Here is a 25,334-nt window from a genome sequence, read left to right on the forward strand (position 1 = left end):
ATTGCCACACTCTTACAACCGTCCTAAAAGTCCCTAACAAACATTTAGTTTGATATAACTGAATAGAATACAAATGAGGACAAAATTAGCACTATCTGGATCTAGCAGCAACCCCAAGATACAGTCATGGTCTCCACTGAGTGACTTGTAAAAGTAGCAACAGCACCAAAAAGTTTACAGAATTCCCGCTTTGCCCAAGGCCATGAAAAGTGCATTTTTCTTTTGAGGATGCGAATCGCTCACATATGTTCACCCTGACATCGTGCCTGGTCCCAAGCTTAATATATTCAGCTGTGTGACAACCTGAAATGGGAAAAGAACTTTTCAAATCTGAACACAAACATACTTTATTTTCAAGGTTGATCTGGGTCTGAACACAATCTGTCCTTACAACTTAGTATCTAAAACTCATCCAATGTATCCTGGACCAGTGATTCTAAAACTGAGCATTGAAGAAACTATGGTTGTGCTTATCTTCAAGAAGGAAAAGCTCCTTGAGACAAAATTACCAGAAGTCATTGGATGAATAATCACCAAGATACACAGAGTTTGGTGAAAAGAGCAAAGAGCATTAACTGTGCAGGTAGAAAAGGAAGGTCTCTACCATAGACCACCATGGGAAGGATCCATGGGCAACTGTTCAGAGTGACTTTCTGTGGCAAAAGAAACAGGGACCAGGGACCAGGGGTACAATAACTTTCCTTCCCTTGCCTTGCAAGAATTTCTCTTTATTGTGGTCATATATTAACTTTCTCTCCCTGCTTTTCCCCATTTTCATAAATCGTGAATATGGTAATTACATAAACATAGAGATAATATAAACATACTTCAATCTCCTTACATCTTAATATTTCATCATCTTTGCCTCAGTTCTTATTTTCTTTAAAGAAATATCCATAGATTACAAATGTGTGATGTTTTATCTTCCCCATCCCATTCTCTTTTTTCTCCAGAGACAACACTTACTGTGGTGTTCAAATTATGCATGTGCTTGTATCTTCAATACATACAAATGTGTAAACCTAGCATTATTTGCATGTTCTTTAGCTTCATATAAATTGTATGATAAGCATATTTCCTCAAGTCACTTTTTTAAATTCAGTGTTGTTTATTGAAGTAATTCAGGCTGATTTATGGAACTTTGGTTCATCCATTTTAACTGCTTTCTAGTATTCCATTGTACAAACCTGCTCCAATTTATTTACACATTCTCCCATAATAATAATTTCTTATTAATATAAACAACACTGCAATAAGCATACACGTACATGTCTCCTTAAGCACCAGGTGAGCGTTTCTGGAAGGTGTGTACCTAGAATCGGGATACGCTCCCTTGCACAGGAGTTCTTTACAGGGTCTGCGGTAGCCACTCATTCTCCTGCAGCACTTAGACTTTCTGCTGCTCCATAGCATTTTGCTAAAGTCAAACTTTGAAAGTTTTGTAAAATTTAAATATTCTCTCAGGTTGATTATATTTTCAATAAATATATAAGTAGGGATGAAGGAAGGAGTATAAGGCTCTAAGCCATCACCAAGGCACAAAAAGATACACTGCTAAGCCAGTATCTCCAACTAAAAGAGCAGCAAATTCATTTAAAGCAGTGCTGGCCTCGCCCCCGCATCCATCCTACCCCGTGCTCGTGATATGTGACTCCGCACCCTAAATCCCCGCTTGGTTCCATCCCCAGACATCAGTGCCCTGCTTAAAAGGGCTCTGGTGGTCACTTGCATAAAATCCCATGGTTGACCCCATTGCCTGAGGTGACTAAGATCCAGCCATCTTCTAGACCCACCCAGAAGGTCATGTACAGTTCTGTTACCAGCCCCATGCAGCCAGGTTTCATTCCAACCACGTCCTCTTGAGGAGGGCAAATGAGAGAGTGGCATCAGTACAGAAAAAATTCCCACGGCAAACAAGTGAGGTCATTTGGTGGAACCAAATCTATATGAGGGTATGAGGGAAACAGCTGAGAGACGTCCCAAGTTTCAGGAATCAATGGAAAGACTTCCACATGGGACAATCTCACAACAAGTGAGAGTCTGTCTCAGCAATTCTTTTTGTAATTGAACGAGACACAGAGATAAATAACTGAATGGTAACAAATGTGATGATACCAACTGTTATCATGTAGCTCAGCAAACATTACATACAGAAAAAAAAAAAAAAAGCCAAACCTAGAAATAATCGGAAAATATCCAATAATGAAGGACTCATACAATAAAATGCTATGGGCTGGGCAGTGAATACTTTAAATGTATTACCTCATTTTGCACTGATTCTAACCCTATAAGGTAAACATTATTACAATCCTCATTCTTACAGAAAACAAAACAGGGCCTTTCAAATGTTCAGTAATTTGATAAAGGTCACAACGCCAACTATGGATTAAATCCGGATTCACCCTCAAAGCCAGGTTCTGAACAACTGCACTATATTCTCATTTAAAAGAGGAGAAGGGTGCCTGGTGGCTCAGTCAGTTAAGCAGCTGACTCTTGGTTTCCTCTCAGGTCATGATCTCTGTCAGGATCCTGGGACTGAGCGAGTGTCCGGCTCCGCACTCAGTGAGAAGTCTGCTTGTGGATTCTTTCTTTCTCTCTCTCTCTCTTTCTTTCCCTCTCTCCCTCTGCCCCCTCTCTGCTCACGCTCTATCTCTCTCTCAATGTCTAAAATAGATAAATATTTAAACAAACAAACAAAGATTTAAAAAAAAAGGAGGAATGTTCTCAATACATTGTACATGTATATAAATATTCAAATGCATAGAAAGAAATAGCATATGCATATAGGCCAAAATGTTCATAGTTCTTGCTTTGGGGCAACTGAACTTCATATGAATTTCATTTTAATTTCTACTTGTACTTTTCTTTATTTTTCAAATTTCTACATTTGAAAAGTAGTATATTACTTTCCTAATCAGGAAAATATTATTTTAAGATACTGTATGAAACTTATACTTCCTGTTTGCATATTATTAGCTATTTGGTTTTTATTCAGAACACGTATATTATCCATAGCTCCCACAGATGAGTGCTTAATAAATGCTCTTCAAGATAAGAATAATGCATAAATGCAGTCTGAGGGCAAATGTCTTATTCCAAGAACTGAGAGAGAGAACCAAAAGCCTTCTCACAAAACAAAGCACTGAACATTTTGTGGTAATTTCCCCCAAATTAAGTAGAGAAAATGCACTTTAAAGGTAAGTTTCAGGCGCAGCACAATATGGTAGTCTGAGTTTGATAAAAACAAAAACACATTTTGCAAACTAGTTCTGTCACTAAAAGCTGCATTAGCTTTAAAGTCATTTGGATCATAGTAAGGCTGACAGAGTTTGTGAAATGGCAGCGTAAAGGAGGAGAGGAATATTAGTAGGCAATGAGGCTAACAGTTGCCTGCAAAGTTGAGATTGGCAATTACTTCATTGATCCCATATGACCGAAAGAATATGAACGGTTTTTCTGGTTCATTTGATTTTTAAAAACCAAAAAACTAGATATCTTACTCAAAAGAACCTCAGAAATCCTATCAAATACAAATTATGCTAATATAATTATAACCCCAGATAATATACCCCAGAAACTGACCCCAGAGAATTTTGATAACTTTGACCTGTCATAGTAATTAGTAGCAAAGATTAAAATTCAAAACTCTTCACTCCTAATTCTCTACACTTCCACTAAGAGATGCCAAATGAGGTTACCATCTAATCCCTCTACCCTACTTTCCTCACCCTAGAAATAATGTTTATCCTAAGAAATGTAAGAAAATGCAAGATGGCCTTAGCAAGGTTTTTACAATCTACCTTTGTACCTTTCCAGGCCTATCACCATCCTCTTCCATCCTCTCACCATGAACCTGCTCCTCCAGTCACTGGGCAATTATGTCTTATACTTGCACAACCTCATATCTTTGCTTGTCTTCTTTCCTGAGTATCCCCTTTCTGCCTTCTTAGCCTCAGGGAATCCTTCATCTTTTAGTGTCCTGTCCCTATGAAGGCTTGTTCAACCCCCAGAGAGAACTAACCCTCTCCTCCTTGTTCCCATCTTACTTACACCAGTCCGGATTTGATTCATCTGTGTATCATCACCCCTAATCCTGTGCTAGGCATATAGTGGATGCCAATCCAGTAACCAATTACCAAGCACCAGTTAAGTGGTCAGGGCTGCCTTAGGGGCTGAAGAGACAGAGATTAAAGGCATCCTATGTCTGAATCAGGTTCATGGTACAATGAGTTGATAGAGAAGTAAACAGGAATCACTGTTGTGGCAGGACCAACAGAGGATCCAATACTTTATAGAATTTAACTGAAGAAAATAAGAAATGTTATGTGGGTGCAACCAGTGATCTCTCTGGTCCACTGTTACCACTTTGTGGCTTCTGGGTGTGTTGCATAAGAGAACATGACTGTTTTCTATGGAATCAACCTTAAAAGATCAGTATATTCAAACTAACCCTATTATCTACTGCCTTCAGCCAACTTCCATCCCCAACCTTCTCTCTGTGACATCCCTATGGTTTTTCCAAGACCCAGACTTGACAGCCTTGTAATCTTTGATTCTTCCCATTCCTCATCTCTCATATCCAAAAGGTATTAATTGATCTCCATGATATAATATTTGGTTCTCCATTTCTGAGGTCATTACTCCTCCAAACTATTAGTCTCCCAAATCTGAATTCTCTCTAGTCTTTCTTCTTTCCCACCCATTTATCACAGAACCAAAAGAATGTGGTCCGAAAAATGTCTACCCCAAAATTCCCTATTTATAAGTGTGCAGTAGTTCCCACTGGCAATAAACCCAATCTGGCACTATCCTAGGCTTTCACTACTATTCAGACATCATCTTCCCTCCAACATGTCATCTATATGAACCCTTCAGAAATGCCCTATACATTACCTTGTGAAGTATATGCAATAAGTAATGATAACCAACAAAATGTATTTTCGAAGGTCTTGGGAGAATTCCTATAGAATGTGGTCTCAAGGAAAATCTGATAATTCTTAAGCCCAACAGCAACTAAAAAGGGTTAAATACAATTTAACCAATTTTGACAATTTCATCCTTAATTTCCTTCAAAAATACTGGGTGGATGTCATCTGGTCCCAGTGGTTTACTGATCACCCACTTTGTCAATCAGGCCATGAGCCTTAATGCATTATTTACCAGTAGTTGATCCAAAACCTCTAAGCCATCTATTTCTAAGGAAGACAAATTTTCTTAATTTTTCCTCAGAAAAATGTTTCAATTTAATGATATAAAGCTCTGAAACTTTCTGGAAATTTCCCATGCAATTTTTCAATACAAAGGAAATCAAGAATGTAAGGAGTCCCATAAGGCTTTGGCCTTTGAGCTCCCCTGGAGAAATAAAAGTACCTTCTGTCAATTGGTATCATTGATGCATTTTCCCAGTAGCCATCAAAATGGCACTGATTCTTAGGAAACCATTTTCATTGTGAAATTCATCACAAAATGTTTCTTTACTGCTCTGAGTACAAAACATATATTCACCAGTTTGCTTCAGGTAATGTAATTCTTAAGAATACAATGGGACAGTCAAAGAGGACTTTTACAGACTAATAAAAAGATAGAAGCTCCAATTAAGCAATAATGTGATCCAGCTGCAAATACATCAGCTCTGGACTACCCTGCTGGTGAGGCTATGAACCAGAAACTAGGAAGCAGAAAACAAAAAGAGACCAAAAAAAGAAGGGCGCCTGGATGGCTCAGTGGGTTAAGCCTCTGACTTCAGCTCATGTCATGATCTCAAGGTCCTGGGATCAAGGCCACATCAGGCTCTCTGCTCAGCGAGGAGCCTGCTTCTCCCTCTCTCTCTGCCTCCCTCTCTGCCTACTTGTGATCTCTGTCTGTCAAATAAATAAATAAAATCTTAAAAAAGAGAGAGAGAGAGTCCAAACCAAAGAAAGAGACAGGGAGAAGAGAGTGAGATAAAGAAGGAAACAGAGGGTCATCTGGGTGGCTCAGTGGGTTAAAGCCTCTGCTTTCGGCTCAGGTCATGATCCCAGGGTCCTGGGATCGAGCCCCACCTCAGGCTCTCTGCTCAGTGGGGAGCCTGCTTCCTCCTCTCTCTCTCTCTGCCTGCCTCTCTGCCTACTTGTGATCTCTGTCAAATAAATAAATAAAAATCTTTAAAAAAAAAAAAAGGAAACAGAAAGAAAGGCAGAGATGGTTAGTGGAAAGAAGCACAGAGAAAGAGATAGAGACAGGCAGAGTAAATAGCAGAGACACAAAGGGAAAGTAAAAGGAGAGATATAGAGAATCCCAACTATGAAGAACTCAGTTTCCTAGTTCCACATGATTCCATTCAATGCTAATTATAACCTGATTACTGAACACATTTCTTAAATTCACCCACAACATCAGTTATCAAAAATCTACAGTTATTAACCACTGATATTTTCTGCTAGGAAAAGGAATCAGAGAGATTTGCTTAAAAATTAAAAAGGAAAGGATGAAATGTGAGCTGGATAGGATGTCTATTAGAAAGGAAGAAAGGATACCTGGGTCCTATCAACGCACTTTATTTCAGCAGGAAAGTCTACAGAGCATATCATCCATATTTTCAGAATCTCAGAAGAAAACCTCTTCCTGGAAAATTTTTCGTAACACTGAATGTTGGGAACATCATTAATGTGATCTAAAGGTCCAACGGTACTAAAAGCTCTACAAAAAAATAAAAAGAGACATCAGCCCTGCTTCCAGAAGCTTTGAAACTAAGAAGACAACAACGACAAAAATAAATATTACAAGAAAACTAAAAACACTAAGTAAAAAGTCAAGATTTCACATTGTATAAGCATAACTCTGAGTAACGTCGTAAGATTATGGGGGAAGAAGGAACCAGATAATGTTTAAAAAGTAAAAGAGAAGCAGCTTTCTCTTCTCTTGGAAAAAATGACAACTTACCCAAATACCTACTTTAACTTTATGCCTCAAGCGGCAAGTGAATTTTTGTTTTTAATATCAAATGCAGAGTGATGTGTTAATTACACTCCTTAATTCAGAGTATACCATCCTTATCGGCTTACTCAAGGCAAATCTCTTTTATATACTTGTTTTCAAAATTTATTTCTTTTCTTTTTTTTTTTTTTTAAAGATTTTATTTATTTATTTGACACAGAGAGATCACAAGTAGGCAGAGAGGCAGGCAGAGAGAGAGGAGGAAGCAGGCTCCCCGCGGAGCAGAGAGCCTGATGCGGGGCTCGATCCCAGGACCCTGAGATCATGACCTGAGCTGAAAGCAGCGGCTTAATCCACTGAGCCACCCAAGAAAAGAGCCACCCCTCTTTTCTTTTTTTTTTTAAAGATTTTATTTATTTATTTGACAGACAGAGATCACAAGTGGGCAGAGAGGCAGGCAGAGAGAGAGGAGGAAGCAGGCAGAGAGCCTGATGCAGGGCTCGATTCCAGGACTCTGGGATCATGACCTGAGCCGAAGGCAGAGGCTTTAACTCATTGAGCTGCCCAGGCCCCCAGAACTTATTTATTTTCTTTTAACCCCATTCCTCATTCCCAACTCTGCCCCATGTCCTACATGGACAACAATTCTAAGATGTTTTTTGTTTGTATGTCTTATATGATGTAAAATATTATTCTCGTGCATGCAAAATTGTATTTATATGTATGCAAAGGTACTGTGTATTTCATTCTATTTTTTATTGTTTTTACTCAGCTTTCTGTATGTAAGATCCATCCATGCTGCTATTCATACATTAGTCTGTTGATTCTGATTTCTATAAAACATTCCCTGGGAGCCATCCATAGATAGATAGATAGATAGATAGATAGATAGATAGATAGATAGATAGATATGGATGGAGAGTAGCCATATAAGATGGCTACTTATAGCCATCTTATATGGCTACTCTCCTAGCAAGGGACCTCCAGATGGACCCTACCCTCACAAACAAGGCTATCATAATTAGCCTTCTGTAACTCACTGACAATTTCTTCGGGAAACAGACCAAGGAAGTGAATTACTGGGTCACTGAGTGCAAAAATATATTTAAATTGGCTAAATACGACCAGTATGTTCTCAAAAAATGGTGGCACCATGCTCCATGCCCACCAATCAGTGCATGAGAATTCCCATGCCCTCACAACCCCACCAACAAATTTTACATCTCTGTTGTAAAATTATTTCATTATTTTAAAAATTTGCATTGTTCTGATTACTAATGAGTTGAGTTCTCTCTACACACGTTAGCTTTTAGAATTCCTCTTCTTTAAATTGTTTATTTAGAACCTTTGCCCATTTTTCTACTAGGGTAACTGCCTTTTTATTGTTGAGTTCCTATAGTTCATATTGTACATATTAATCTCATAACAGTTTTACACAGTGTTAAGATCTTCTCCCATTTTGTCATCTAACAGCCTTCATTGTGGTATCCTTCAATGTAGAAATTCTTAATTCTGATGCAATCAAATTCAGTAATGTTTTTGTTTTATGGTCTGTGATTCCTGAATTGTATTTGTGTGAGAGTGGGAAGGCACAAAGGAGATAGATGATAAGTCCCCTTCTTAAGGTAATAGCCAAGAGGTAAATAGAAGTACATGGGAGATGTGGGCAGAAATATCCACCATTAGACAAGGTGAAGAGGAAAGTCTCTTGGGAAGACATGACTTGGGGCAAGGCTCTGTCTCATATTACCACGTCACCTTAAACAAAGTGCTAAACTTCCCAGAGCCTGTCATCTGTAACATGTAAACAATAACTAGCCCAAAAGACAATGTAAGTAAAAGAATCTGCACAATGACTAGTGTATAAAGGGCATTCAATAAATCTAAGTCCTTTTGCCCCTTCCTCCCCATTCCTACTCCTGTCTTGATGCAGAGAGAAAATCTGTAACCTCTGACACTTTGGAATTGGATCCTTCAGCTGATTCCACACCTGCAAATTTCAAGAATCATTTGTGGATACAGGCTGTCTAGAATACTTTTGCTCACACTATGATTAGATATCAGGCAAAGATTAAGCTCTGGAGGGAAAAAAAATACTAGAAGTGATATTTCCCCAATGAGACCAAAGGAGGAGAAGAGGACAGGCACAAATAACTAATTATCTGATGATGGGGCCTTGTGCAAAAATTAGCTAGCACTTCACTAAGAAATGGATCAAAATTATTGGCTATGGAATGTCTTCCTTTGGTAGATGTGCTAAGAGTATGCAGGAAGTCTATTTTAAGTTCCTATGAGAGGAATACAAAAAGAGTTTGGAATATGCTTTAACTATACCTTTCTAAACTTTCCAGTCCATGCTGCTTAAATTTTCAGAAAAAATAGACTGTGGCAAACAACCTAATCATGATCTGATTGATGTTCATTTACCCTTCTCTTTGCTATGCACCTTTGCTTTAGGTGGACATCAAAATGTATAGCTATTTGGATAGGACAGGACATAAAGGACATAAGGAAATCACATAGGACTAAAGGAAACTCATTTTGAGTATGAATAAGTTTTTAATATCATTTTTAAATGTGGGATGTTTCTCACAATCTATTCACCAGATCAATGGGTATTTAATATACATCTATTACAAAACAGGCACCTCAGTGCTAGCACCTTAGTGCTAAAGGAGATACCAAGTAAAGATGCAGCTTTTACCATGGAGGAGGTCACAGTTTCTCAGCAGAATTGACTTCAATAAATTGTGATCATTGCATACTATAGGTAAAGTGCTAAGAGAATACAGATTGAAGAATAATTAAGTTTACTAGGTTTGGATTCAAGAAAGACTTAAAGAAAGATCCATTTTAAATGAATCTTCAAAAATGAATAGGAATCCTCCAAGCAGAGAAGGGTTAGGTTGGATTGGGTGGGGTTGGGTTGAGTTAGGATTAGTGTTAGAGTAAGGTTAGGTTAGTCAGAGGTCCAGGAAGCAGATTTTAAGGCAAATTGATAGGAACATGTCAAGGCAAGAGCAGTTAGGCCCACGTGGCTGAAGCAAGGTTTGTGGCTAGGGAGGGAGTAGACATAAGCCTAAAAACACAGCCTGGAGTCACTTTTTAAAAGGTTCTAAGAATTTGAAATATACCCTGAACAATGAAAAGATTTTAAGCAAGGAAGTGGCATAATGAGATCCATATTTTACAAAGACAATTAAAGCAGCGCTATTGAAATTGATCAAAACGAGCCTGGGGTCAGGAGGATCAATTAGGAGATGATTATAACACTAGTCATGAGATGTTAGGTCCTGAACTCTGACACTACAGTAAGGATGGAAAAAAAGAGTCATGTGTGACACTTAAGACCAACTAAATGTTGGAGCAAGATAAATGGAAAGACTTAATTCATTAAACTAATAGTTCTTGAAGCTTTTCTGTGCATGAGACATCATGCTAAGGAGAAGGGCAAGGTTTCTCAACTTCAACAGTGCTGGCACTTTGGAATGGATAACTATTTGTTAAGGGGGGAGAAAGAGGCCTGTTCTGTACATTATGGGATGTTTAGCAGTAGTCCTGGGCTCTACCCACTGACGGTAAGTGGTACCCTGTCTCAGTCACAACTATCAAAAATGTGTCCAGACATGGCCAAATTTCCCCTGGGGAGCAAAATTGCCCCCAAATGAGAACCAATGAAACTGGGATCTCTGACTCTAAGAGGCTTATTCTCTAGTAGAGAAATGCTTATGATATAAGCATATATAGGGAACAGGAAAAGCAGAAGATAGGAAGAGGTCAATATTTGTTTGGGAATGAGCAAGCATAGAAAAAGTCTCCATAGAAGAGGCATTTGAGCTGAATCCTTAAATATAGGCATTCCAGGCAGAGAACAAAAAACATGAAAGCAATGGCTTTTATCAGAAAGTTGCAGTAGGAAATCCAGACATTACCACAACCGTGCTTGCCTCTGAAATTATAGAAGCAGTAGAAAGAAGCCTTCACCTAATTCTGCCTTCCAGATCTTGTTCAAGTACATACAATTGGTGACACTTAAATTACTTCTAGAACCCTAGCTGTAGGGAGAAATTTAGTTTTTAGGTTTGTAGTCATTATATACAGAAAAGCACATTTAAAGGAAGTTGAGGAATGCCTGGGTGGCTCAGTCAAGGGTTAAGTGTCTGCCTTTGGCTCAGAGTTCTGGGACAGAGTCCTGCGTTGGGCTCCTTGCTCCATGGGAAGCCTGCTTCTCCCTCTAGCTGCCACTCCCCCTGCTTGTGGTCTCTCTCTCCCGACAAATAAATAAATAAAATATTTTTAAAAATTTAATATTTTAAAAAAATTTTTAAAAAGGAATCAAATAATGTCTGGATTTCCTACTGCAACTTTCTGATAAAAGCCATTGCTTAATCTCGGAAAAGCAATAGCAGTCCTGCTAGCCTGGTTCTACAGAGTGGTTCTCAAATTAATTCCTGAAAAGCTCAAATTATGAGCAAGTCTGCATTATGAGCTTTCCCAATAATTCTGAAAACAGTTTAAAACCCTATAACACACCCATATATAATTTAAATTTAAACCCAGTTAGAATAGTTCTACAACTAAACATTAACTGCTAGTCAATTAAGCCCACATTAAGCCCAGCCTAGTGTTATCTCTATCTTTCTTCCTCCCACTCCTAAATCATCTCCATGAAGAAAAGTCATGAGGTACACAACTTTGACATGACCCCATAGCAGAAGTACCAATCAGCACACTCAGCCCAAAATCTAAGTCCAGGTTGGCTGGATTCTTAAGTTTTTAGTGCCATTTCAAGAGCAGGTCATCCACCAGTATGTAAACCACGAGGCTGATGTTCTAAAGTCTGCGTAAACTGAGCTAAAAAGCTCAGTTTCTTAGAGCACTTTGATAGGGCAGAGGGAGCATAAATGAGTCTATTTTACTGTTTCACAATCTTTTAACTATACTCCAGGGACAGCCAACCTTCTTCAAAAATGAGAAATAAATAAGTTCTTAAGAAGAAATGAAAAAGGAGATAATGAATCAATATGAATCATTACAACAGCTTTAAAAATCACTTTGAAACAGGTGACCACAAAGAATTTAAATCTTTGGTATGCAACGAGTTCATATACATCAATCAGAATATCCTTAAAGTACCAATAGAAAAGTAGGCAAGGGATAGTCACAGATAATGTAAAGAAGAAAAATATTAAGTAACCAATAAATAGATGAAAATATTAGTTTTGTGAATAAGCAGAGAAATACAAAATAAAATGATAGTGAAATATCATTTTAACAACAGAATACTCATTCTTCTCAAGTGCACCTTGGAGTGGTGCCTTCTCCAGAATAGACCACATACTCAGTCACAAAGCAGGACTCAACCGATACCAAAAGACTGACATTATTCCCTGCATATTCTCCGATCACAATACTTTGAAACTGGAGCTCAATCACAAGGAAAAGTTCGGAAGGAACTCAAACACCTGGAAGCTAAAGACCACCTTGCTTAAGAATGCTTGGATCAACCAGGAGATCAAAGAAGAACTTAAACAATTCATGGAAACCAATGAGAAGGAAGACACTTCGGTCCAAAACCTATGGGATACAGCAAAGGCGGTTCTAAGGGGGAAATACATAGCCATCCAAGCCTCCCTAAAAAAAAAAGGGAAAATCCAGAATACACCAGCTCTCTCTACACCTTAAAGAACTGGAGAATCAACAACAAATTAAACAAACTCCACATGCAGGAAGGGAAATAATCAAGATTAGAGCAGAGATCAATGAGGTAGACACCAGAGATACAGTAGAAAGTATCAATGAAACTAGAAGCTGGTTTTTTGAAAGAATCAATAAGATCGATAAACCATTGGCCACACTAATCCAAAAGAAAAGAGAGAAAGTCCAAATTAATAAAATTATGAAAGAAAAGGGAGAGATCACAACTAACACCAAGAAATAGAAACAATCATCAGAAATTATTACCAACAGTTATATGCCAATAAGCTAAGCAACCTAGATGAAATGGATGCATTCCTGGAAAACTATAAACTCCCAAAATTGAACCAGGAAGAAATTGACAACCTGAATAGACTGATATCTAGTAACGAGATTGAAGCAGTGATCAAAAACCTCCCAAAAAACAAGAGCCCAGGACCTGACGAATTCCCTGGGGAATTCTACCAAACTTTCTAAGAAGAAATAACACCAATTCTCCTGAAACTGTTTCACAAAATTGAAGCAGAAAGAAAACTTCCGGACTCTCTTTATGAAGCCAGCATTACCCTGATGGCCAAACCAGGCAAAGACCCTACCAAAAAGGAGAATTTTAGACCAATATCACTGATGAATATGGATGCTAAGATTCTCAACAAGATCCTAGAAAACAGGGGCGCCTGGGTGGCTCAGTGAGTTAAAGCCTCTGTCTTTGGCTAGGGTCATGATCCCAGGGTCCTAGGATCGAGCCCCACATCAGGCTCTCTGCTCAGCAGGGAGCCGGCTTCCTCCTCTCTCTCTCTCTGCCTGCCTCTCTGCCTACTTGTGATCTCTCTCTGTCAAATAAATAAATAAAATCTTTAAAAAAAAAAAAAAGATCCTAGCAAACAGGATCCAGCAGCACATTAAAAAGATTATCCACCATGACCAGGTGGGATTCATCCCTGGGTTACAAGGATGGTTCAACATTCGCAAATCAACCAATGTGATAGAACAAATCAATAAGAGAGAGAAAAGAACCACATGGTCCTCTCAATTGATGCAGAAAAAGCATTTGACAAAATCCAGCATCCGTTCCTGATGAAAATGCTTCAAAGTATAGGGATAGAGGGAACATTCCTGAACTTCATAAAATCTATCTATGAAAGACCCACAGCAAATATCATCCTCAATGGGAAAAAGCTTGCAGCCTTCCCGTTGAGATCAGGAACACGACAAGGATGCCCACTCTCACCACTCTTGTTCAACATAGTATTAGAAGTCCTAGCAACGGCAATCAGACAACAAAGAGAAATAAAAGGTATCCAAATTGGCAATGAAGAAGTCAAACTCTTTCTTCACAGATGACATGATTCTTTATATGGAAAACCCAAAAGACTCCACCCCCAAACTACTAGAACTCATACAGCAATTCAGTAATGTGGCAGGATACCAAGTCAATGTACAAAAATCAGTGGCTTTCTTATACACTAACAATGAAAATACAGAAAGGGAAATTAGAGAATCGATTCCATTTACTATAGCACCAAGAACCATAAGATACCTGGGAATAAACCTAACCAAAGAGGTAAAGGACCTGTACTCGAGGAACTACAGAACACTCATGAAAGAAACTGAAGAAGACACAAAAAGATGGAAGACTGTTCCATGCTCTTGGATTGGAAGAATAAACATTGTTAAAATGTCTATACTGCCTAGAGCAATCTATACTTTTAATGCCATTCCGATCAAAATTCCACCGGTATTTTTCAAAGAGCTGGAGCAAATAATCCTAAAATTTGTATCGAATCAGAAGATACCCCAAATTGCTAAGGAAATGTTGAAAAACAAAAACAAAACTGGCGGCATCACGTTACCTGATTTCAAGCTTTACTACAAAGCTGTGATCACCAAGACAGCATGGTACTGGCATAAAAACAGACACATAGACCAGTGGAACAGAGTAGAGAGCCCATATATGGACCCTCAACTCTATGGTCAAATAATCTGCGACAAAACATATACAAAAAATATACAGTGGAAAAAAGACAGTCTCTTCAATAAATGGTGCTGGGAAAACTGGACAGCGATATGTAGAAGACTTCTCTTCTACATTCTCTTACACCGTACACAAAGATAAACTCGAAATGGATAAAGACCTCAACGTGAGATAGGAATCCATCAGAATCCTAGAGGAGAACATAGGCAGTAACCTCTTCGATATCAGCCACAGCAACTTCTTTCAAGATGTCTCCAAAGGCAAAGGAAACAAAAGCAAAAATGAACTTTTGGAACTTCATCAAAATCAAAAGCTTCTGCACAGCAAAGGAAACAGTCAACAAAACAAAAAGGCAACCCACGGAATGGGAGAAGATATTTGCAAATGACAGTACAGACAAAAGATTGATATCCAGGATCTATAAAGAACTCCTCAAACTCAACCCGCACAAAACAGATAATCATATCAAAAAGTGGGGAGAAGATATGACAGACACTTCTCCAATGAAGACCTACAAATGGCTATCAGACACATGAAAAAATGTTCATCATCACTAGCCATCAGGGAGAGTCAAATTAAAACCACATTGAGATATCACCTTACACCAGTCAGAATGGCCAAAATTAGCAAGACAGGAAACAACGTGTGTTGGAGAGGATGTGGAGAAAGGGGAACCCTCTTACACTGTTGGTGGGAATGCCAGTTGGTGCAGCCACTTTGGAGAACAGTGTGGAGATTTCTCAAGAAATTAAAAATAGAGCTTCCCTATGACCCTGCAGTTGCACTGCTGGGTATTTACCCCAAAGATACAGACGTAGTGAAAAGAAGAGCCATCTCTACCCCAATGTTTATAGCAGCAATGGCCACGGTAGCCAAACTGTGGAAAGAACCAAGATACCCTTCAACGGACGAATGGATAAGGAAGATGTGTTCCATATACACGATGGAGTATTATGCCTCCATCAGAAAGGATGAATACCCAACTTTTGTAGCAACATGGATGGGACTGGAGGAGATTATGCTGAGTGAAATGAGCCAAGCAGAGAGAATCAAGTATCATATGGTTTCACTTATTTGTGGAGCATAACAAAGAACATGGAGGACATGGGGAGATGGAGAGAAGAAGGGAGTGGAGAGAAAGTGGAAGGGGAGATGAACCATGAGAGACTATGGACTCTGAAAAACAACCTGAGGGTTTTGAAGGGGTGGGGGGTGGGAGGTTGGGGAATCAGGTGGTGGATATTAGGGAGGGCACGTATTGCATGGAGCACTGGGTGTGGTGCAAAAACAATGAATACTGTTACGCTGAAAATAAATTAAAAAAAAGAAGTATCATTTTATGCAATCAAAATGGCAAAGATTAGAAAAAAATACCTAATGAATATGAAGGCACAGGGATTCTAAGGGTATTGAGATATGCTGCTGACAGGGCAGTAGATGTGTATAATTTTCTGGAAAATAACATAACAAATATATCAAGAGCCTAAAAATTTCAGTATTTATATAAAATTTTGAATAATTAAATATGCTATTTACATTGTATTATAAATTTATATTGTAATGTTATATAAATTCTATTATGTTAACATTTTTACATAAAAATATTTGTACAGAAAAATGGTTTCAAGGAATTTTATTTCCATTTTTATATCTATAGGAGCAGTTTCAAAATTATTTTTTGCCACCCTCTTAAGACTCCCTAGACTATCCCAATCATTCCTCTTTCTGGTATTCATCAAACACATAAAAATCTCTTCTTTCAAAATCTATTCTTGCGGTGCTTGGGTAGCTCAGTCATTAAGCATCTGCTTTCAGCTCAGGTCATGATCCCAGGGTCCTGGGATTAAGTTCCACACTGGGCTTTCAGCTCTGTGGTAAGCCTGTTTTTCCCTCTCCCACTTCCCCTGCTTGTGCTTCTACTCTCGCTCTCTCTCTCTGTCAAATAGATAAGTGAGATCTTTTAAAAAAATTTTTTTTAAATAAAAATCTGTTCTTTACTTCTGTATTAAAGGATTTGTATAGCTATGTTATTTGAAACAGTAGGAAAAAAAGAAAAAGAAGTAACCAGGATTCCAATAAGAGGGTTTTGGTTATGTTATTTATTGTGTATTTGTATTTTGTAATCATTAAAATTTATTTCAAAGGATATTTATCAGTATGTGGTAAATGTCCAGGATATATGGCATAAAAGGACACAAATATATATATATTTCATCTCAAATTTATAAAACAAAAATATGGAGTGCCTGGGAGGCTCAGTCAGTTAAGCACCTGACTCTTGGTTTTGGATCAGGTCATGATCTCAGGGTCATGAGATTGAGCCTGAATCAGTTCCGTGCTCAGCAGGGAGTCTGCTTAAGATTCTCTTCCTCTCCCTCTACCCTTCCCCTGCTCACATGTGCACACAAGCACTCTCTCTAACATAAATAAATAAATCTTTAAAAAATAAATAAAAATATATATGATATGGAAAAATGAGAGTGAAAAATGACAATGTTAGCAATGATTCTAGGAGAAAAGATCACAATGATTTTTATTACTTTTATATTTATGTACGTGTTTTTTATAATAAGCTAGTATTGATTTTATAATCAGAAAAATCAAAGCAAATTACGATGGGTCAACAACATCATCAATAAGTAGAAGGAACCACTATTTTTTTTTATTATTACAGGCGACTAATATTCTAAGGAAAGACCTACCTAAAACAATTCACTGTTCCTTAAACACTGAATGAATAACTAATACGCACTGAGTATGGTGCTAGGTGCTGAGAATAGAAAGATGGATTAAGATTCAGTCCAGTTTTTCAGGAGCTCCCAGGAGCTCCCAATACAATTTACGACATATAAAATTTGGGGAAAGCCCAGTACCTCTACAGAGATGCCAGTCTCCACAGAGGACTAATAAGTACTCAATAATCTGCTGTTTGGGGTTCAGGGACTATATAATGAGACCTACTGAGTTATGTCTACAGAGGAAGGGTTAACAATACTTTGCCCAAGTTCCTGTTCTTGCCCATATATCAGCCTTTCTTGGATTTGGCTGCTGGTTCTCATTCTTTCACTCAGTCCATTTAAATCTTGTCTGCTATGTTATGTTGGGATTGATTTGAAATTATACTTTTGTCCTGTCTTACCTCTAAGTTTTGCTCAGTATCTTCATCTTACTTGGCCAACTTACATCTGTCTTCTTCCAATTCTCCATAGATAACTCACAGAGCTCTAACCCACACACACAAATAAACTAACACACACTGTAATATTCAACTCTGGAATCAGATTGTTAAATAATTCACCTCTGGTTGTATAAGGAATCTGCTCCACAGCATATGCCCGAGAGAAGCCCTGCCCTCATGAACTTTAGCTTCACAGATCCTTTGTGGATTCTCATAAAAATCACAACCTTTTCAATCTGGAAGAGACCTTACAGGTTAAAATGTTAAACATCTCTCATTATACATGTGACAAAATTAGGGTCCATACACATTAAAAGACTGGACCTAGGTCACACAACTAGTAGGCAGCTAAACCAAGGGCACAATATGGGTTTCCTAAGAGACGAGCTCTGCACCACATTACCTGCATCTGGAGGTCCCTTTGTGTTGACTTCACACTGTCTCCTGTGGGAATTTTTCCATACCTGGTTCAGCCTAACTCTCCAGTGTCCTCAGAGCTGAAAATAGCCCAGTTGCCAGACAACTGTTTATCTACTTTGAGCCCCATGGAATAAGGAGTGGGGTGAAAGTGAGTCTTGGAACACTACAATAGATTCTAGTAAGGAAAATTCACTTCCCCTGGGTTTTGAAGACCCCAGGAGCAATCAGTAATTTGGCTTAGTTGTCAATACCAGGCAGATAGCCAAGGAAGATCAGGCCCAGCCACAGAATGAGAAATGAGGATAAGAAAGAAACAGGAATGAGAAAACATGTCCAAAAATAAGGTGCAGACACCAATATAGTCTGCTGTCACGGTATGGGTATCAGCAGCTTTTGAGACAGATTTGTTTCAGTCAAATGGCTAAAAAGAGAAACCTTATATAAATGAAAATAACGTTAAAATATCTGTATGTAGGCAATATAGTCTAATAACTACAAGCATAGACTCTGGAGTTTGATAGGTGGTCTCTCACTAGTTGTATGACTGTAGGCAAACCACCTTATCTCTTGGAGTCTGGGTTTCTCATCTGTAGAGAAAAAAAAAAGAAAAAGCTAAGCCTTTCAAGATAGTTGGAAATACTTAAAAAGGAAAAAGAAGTTATACATAATCTGGTGCCTAACACAGATTACTGCATAGCAGAGGCAACTAAACAAAACTCCTGGTCAACACTAAGGAACTCAAGCCGAGGGGCTCCCCTAATACCTCAGAGATCACCTACTCATGTGACCTCCGAGAAAGCAAAACAGACTATCCTGGTGGTAATTCCAGAATGGTGGAGAGAGAAACTTGGCAGGTCTGTCCTCTATAAAACATTTAACTGAGAAAAACTATTTTTTAAAAAATCACTTAAAGTCTCTCAAAATGGTCTTAAGGGTCTAAAGCAAATGGAGAATCATTCACTCAAGAAAAACTACTAAATCTGAGAATAATGAGAGTCTACAGCATTTGGGCCATGACATGCTTCCTTCTCCCATTGCCAGCTCTATGTTACAAAAACACTATTATGGACACTCCACTCCAAAAGGGCTGAGGCCTATTCCTCTACCCAACAGATGGTAAAAATCCTACCCTAAGTATAGGCACCAATAATACCTGGATCCTGATCATCTCTGTCTCAACCTACTCATAGGCCGAGGTCCCACGTTGGGAGAGGCAAGCAGAGAAGACCAGGAGCTACCATCCTCCCCTTCTAGCACCTGTTAAGGATATCACTCTGGGAGAAAAAGTCCATTATCACTGTGCCTAGTTCATGGGAAGCAGTGAGGTTCTCCTAGCAAAGAGGCAAGCAAAGAAAAAGAAGAGCTTTGCAGTTCTTACCCAGGATAGTGACTGTATTTGGAGCAGAACATAGAGAATTCCATGCGTAAGGATGTTGTTGAAAACAATGGAGAGCTTGGTAGAAAACAATTAAAAGAGTGCCAGAAGCTTCATGATACTGCTAAGTACCAAGCAATCCAAAATTTAACAGAAAGAAACAAGAAATGAAACAACCAAGAAAAGCCCTCTTGGGATGACAGTAAACCCTGGTGATTGGAAAAGCTATGCCTATGTTCCTATTCAGGAATAATCAAAACAGGACATGGGGCAGACTGAAAACCTTTCCAAGCTACAGACTGACCCATCAACAAAAGGTAGAGGTTTCACTGGCATAAAAGGCTTACACACACTCTGACCAAATGCAATCTGAAAAATAGGCTCTCCTGATACAGAGGAAAATATTGTTAAGCAAGAAATAATAAAATCACCTGGATCCTAGCAACTTGAAAGAGTATGTGCACGCCTAAGTCTGTATCCTCTCAAGGTTGATGGCAGAGAGAACTTCCAAGCTACTAGGCTGTAGCTGAAACTGAAGCAAAAACATAAACTCCTTAAGTTTTAATAACAGCCCCCAAGTCACGTGTATATCCAACAGTAACGGGGGAAAATATAACTAACTAATGAGATCTGTGCACAACCTTTGACCAATAATTGGTTTATGGGAATCCAGGGCTGACTCCTCATGAGCCAGACTAAAAGTTTAAAAAGGAGGGAAAAAAAAGCACTCTAAACAGGGATATCAGAATCTGTACACTGTGAGGGAAACAGACTTCACAGAGTTAGTACAACCAAATCATTAAACAAATAAAGGGCAAACAACAAAAACAATACCAACCTTCAGTGGGCAAGAGAGAGAAAGGGAGAATCAGTATTGAGAGTTGCTAGAATATATTATTTTAAATGCTCAGTTTTTAACAACAACAAAAAAAGTGATGAGACATGAAAAGAAATAGTAATGTGTGAGGGCGCCTGGGTGGCTCAGTGGGTTAAGGCCTCTGCCTTCGGCTCAGGTCATGATCCCGGGGTCTTGGGATCGAGTCCCGAATGGGGCTCTCTGCTCAGCGGGGAGCCTGCTTCCCCCTCTCTCTCTGCCTGCCTCTCCGCCTACTTGTGATCTCTCTCTGTCAAATAAATAAATAAAATCTTTAAAAAAAAAAAAAGAAATAGTAATGTGTGACTGATACATAGGATAAAAAGCAGGCCCTAGAAATTGCCTTTGAGGCGGCCCAGTTGTAGGACATATGAGAAAAAAACTTCAGACTATGGACTCTGAAAAACAACCTGAGGGTTTTGAAGGGGCGGGGGGTGGGAGGTTGGGGAACCAGGTGGTGGGTAATAGGGAGGGCATGTATTGCATGGAGCACTGGGTGTGGTGCAAAAACAATGAATACTGTTAGGCTGAAAAGAAATTTAAAAAAGTGAAAAAGAAAAAAAAGAGGAAAACCACCACAGGGTTCCCATGAAACTGTAAAACCCCAGCATCAGGGGAAAACAATATATTAAGCTACTAAGCTTCCTGTATTGCCCTAAAACCTGTATATTTCATAAATACAACTTCTTAAATTCGTTCTCACAAAAAAAAAAACTTCAAAGCAGCTTTTATAAATATGTTCAAGGGACTAAGGGAAAGTTACTTAAAGAATTAAAGAAAAGAATGATGACAATGTCTTAGCAAATACAGAATATCAATAGCACTGGGTGCTATACATAAACAATGAATCTTGGAACACTACATAATATAATAAAAAAGAATATCAATAAAGAGATAAAAATTACAGGAAAAATTCTGGAGCTGAAAATTATAATAACTGAAAAGAAAAATTCAGTAAAGGGTTCAACACTATATTTAAACTAGCAAAAGAATTAATCAGTGAACTTGATACTAGATTGACACAGGTTACATAACCTAAAGAATATAGAGGGATAAAGGGGGGAAGAAAAATGAGCAGAACCTCAGAATAATATGGGACGCCATTAACTGTACTCACATACTCACAGTGGAAGGACCAGAAGAGCAAAAATGGGTAGAAAAATCTTCATAGAAATAATAGCTAAAAACTTCCCAAACTGATAAAAAAACACTGACATCCATGAAGCTCAACAACCTCCAAGTAAGAAAAAGCAAGGAAATTGACACCTAGATACATCATAATCAAAATGATGAAAACCACAAATAAAATCAGTAAAAGCAAAATGGCCTTCGCCTCGGAGCTGACTCTGTGGTGGGCAGTGTCGTCTGGGCGGCGCTGTGGAGACCTCCACCCAGGACGGCTCCCCCTCCCCGGACCTCTCCCCTCTTACCCTCGAGACCCCTCACCTCGTGGGCCTATCGGATCTGATATCGTGGGGTGAGGTGAGAGCAGGCCCGGGGAGGGTGGTTACCGCTGAAGAGCCGTAATTGCGGTCAAGATGATAGAGGTACTGACAACAACTGACTCTCAGAAACTGTTACACCAGCTGAATGCCCTGTTGGAACAGGAGTCGAGATGTCAGCCAAAGGTCTGCGGCTTGAGACTAATTGAATCTGCACACGATAATGGCCTCAGAATGACTGCAAGGCTAAGGGACTTTGAAGTAAAAGATCTTCTCAGTCTAACTTAGTTCTTTGGCTTCGACACGGAGACATTTTCTCTAGCTGTGAATTTACTGGACAGATTCCTGTCCAAAATGAAGGTATAGCCCAAGCACCTTGGGTGTGTTGGGCTGAGCTGCTTCTATTTGGCTGTTAAATCAATAGAAGAGGAAAGGAATGTCCCATTGGCAACTGACTTGATCCGAATAAGCCAGTATAGGTTCACAGTTTCAGATTTGATGAGAATGGAAAAGATTGTATTGGAGAAGGTGTGTTGGAAAGTCAAAGCTACTACTGCCTTTCAGTTTCTACAACTCTACTATTCACTCATTCAAGAGAACTTACCAATTGAAAGGAAGAATAGCCTTAATTTTGAAAGACTAGAAGCTCAACTTAAGGCATGCCACTGCAGGATCATATTTTCTAAAGTAAAGCCTTCTGTGTTGGCATTGTCTATCATTGCACTGGAGATTCAAGCACAGAAGTGTGTAGAGTTAACAGAAGGAATAGAATGTCTTCAGACACATTCCAAGATAAATGGCAGAGATTTGACCTTCTGGCAAGAACTTGTATCCAAGTGTTTAACTGAATATTCATCTAACAAGTGTTCCAAACCAAATGTTCAGAAGTTGAAATGGATTGTTTCTGGACGTACTGCACGGCAATTGAAGCATAGTTACTACAGATTCCCGAAATGGTCCCTTAACTGGATTGTTACAGCAACAAAAAGCTCTTCTCTGAAGCTTTTCTCCACAGTCCTATGGATTCCATAATGTTTTAATGGATTTAAGCTGTGAAGCCTCAGAACATCACAACTAGATTAGCATTGATGTTCTCAGATTTGGCAAAACTACCTAATTATTAAGCTATAGGGGAATTAAAATAAATTTGAATTCATCTGTGAGGCATACAATTCAAAGCTAAGAGCATAAATGTGAAATGTTAATAAAAAGCCTGGGAAGGTGAACTGTGAATCTTCATTTCTAACATTGACCCAACCTTCTATATTGGGTCAGTATATTGTATTTAGATGGTATTAAAAGTGATAACTTAATTAAATTCTAAATTAGGAGGTAGACATCAAAACCAGCATTTCACAAATGCACTTTTAAGGCATAACAAGGGTCACTATTCAAGGCAGTGAAAATGGTTTCTTGGTACCTGTAGTGCAAGTAATAGATAATCCAGAGATTGGACTTTATTGATAAGTGGGAATTACACTTAAATTTGATGGCATTTTATAAAAGTAAAACTACAGGCCTAGTCATTTTGGCATACTAAGTTATCTTTAATATTTTTTCTAAAAAACAGGTAATGTTTGTATCCATCATAATTACATAATATCTACTGCCTCCATTTAATCCCATCAAGAAAATTTGTTTTTGTGTTAGTAATTCAAAATAACTTCACTCCAAAAATTTGCTGATTTAACACTCCAGAAGCTTTTACTAAGGGCTGTTTTTATAAAAACTGCTATTGCTTCTAATTTAGAATTTTTAAAGGAAGAGAATATACTTTCACTAATTGCCCCTCCTGTGCCAAAAGAAAGTCTTTAAAATAAAGTAAGCAGGCATCTTCATAATTATGAAGTTGCTAAGGTAGTATTCAAGATGTTCTATTAAGTCAGTGACTGTAAGGAGACGTATGGCATTAAAAGTGTTGTAGACAGTTACTTAGTGCAGCAAGTAGCCTGAGTCCATCCATAATGGCTGTATCCAGTTTTGACATCGTGTTGTGGGTAAACGTGCACTAGAAAATAAACCAAAGAACCACAATATATCTTATACTTTTGTGAACCGTGTTTTGTGGATAACTTCAATTTTCCCAAAAGGCTGATATAGTTCAATAATTGACTACGTAAGTGTTCATTTTGAGTTGGCAGAGGTAGCCTAACCAACTACTATTATGTTTTGGTACTAAGGGATATACCTTTCAATAAAGTCATTGAAATGCAAAAAAAAAAAAAAAAAAAAAGACTCACATACAAGGAATCCCAATAATATTAACAAATGACTTCTCATCAGAAATAGCAAAGACAAAAGGATAATGGATGACAAATTCAAAGTGCTGAAAGTAAAAAACTGTTAACCAAAAATCTTACATCCAGTAGAACTACGCTTGTAAAATGAAAATTAAATAAATAAATAAGAATGGATGAAAGATTGGAGAATTTTCTGTTAACAGACTTGCTTTGGGGGAAAAAAAAAAAACAAAAAACTGAAGGGAATTCTTCAGGCTGAAAGCAAGTGACACCAAAAAGAGTAATTTGGATCCTTATCCTCACAAAAATAAAAATACTTATGAGGAAATACTGTAAATGCCATATGCCAACAAACTATACAATTTAGGCAAAATAAATAAATTCTTAGAAGGACACAAACTACTAAAATTGACTTGAGAATAGAAAATATGAATAGATTTATAACAATGAAAGATATCAAATTAATAATTAACAATCTTCCCACAAAGAAAATCCCAGGACCAGATGGCTTTTGAATTCCACCAAAAACTTAAAGAATTAATACCAATCCCTCACAAATTCTTCCAAAGAATAGAAGACCAGGTAGTACTTTCCAACCAATTATTGGAGTATAGAATTAACCCTGATACCAAACCAGATGAAGACATCACACACACACACAAAATAAAACTACAGACCAATATCCCTTATGAGTATAGATGTAAAACTCCTCAACATAATATTGGCAAAATGAATTCAGTAATATTATAAAAAAGATTACACGTTATAACCAAGTGGAATTTAACCCAGGAATGCAAAGTTGGTTTAACGTCTGAAAATCAATTAATGTAATACACCCAATGCAATGAAGAAAGGATTGTCTTTTCAATAGATGACACTGAGACAACTGAATGACCACCTGCAAAGGGATGAAGATTGGACTACTACCTGACCACATATAAAAATTAATTCACAGCTATAACTGTAAGAGCTAAAATTATAAAACTTGTAGAAGAAAATAGAGGAATAAATCTTTGTGACCTTTGTTTAGGCAAAGGTTTCTTAGCTATAACACAAAAAGCACCAGCAATAACAACAAAATTTTAGATAAGTTGGGCTAAATCAAAAGTAAAAACTTTTTTTTTTTTAAAGATTTTATTTATTTACTTGACAGAGAGGCAGGCAGAGAGAGAGAGGAGGAAGCAGGCTCTCTGCTGAGCAGAAAGCCCGATGCGGGGC

At 38.2% G+C, this 25,334-nt stretch overlaps 1 protein-coding gene and 1 pseudogene across 2 annotated transcripts in view; one reads left to right on the plus strand and one right to left on the minus strand.

Annotated features, from left to right (window-relative positions):
- Positions 1-25,334, minus strand: part of CPQ (carboxypeptidase Q) — a 502,411-nt gene that overhangs the window by 361,387 nt on the left and 115,690 nt on the right. The window lies entirely within an intron of this gene.
- Positions 21,775-23,770, plus strand: LOC123955426 (annotated as a pseudogene).

This window comes from Meles meles, chromosome 1 (genome assembly GCF_922984935.1).
Source record: "Meles meles chromosome 1, mMelMel3.1 paternal haplotype, whole genome shotgun sequence".
Lineage (NCBI taxonomy): Eukaryota > Metazoa > Chordata > Mammalia > Carnivora > Mustelidae > Meles > Meles meles.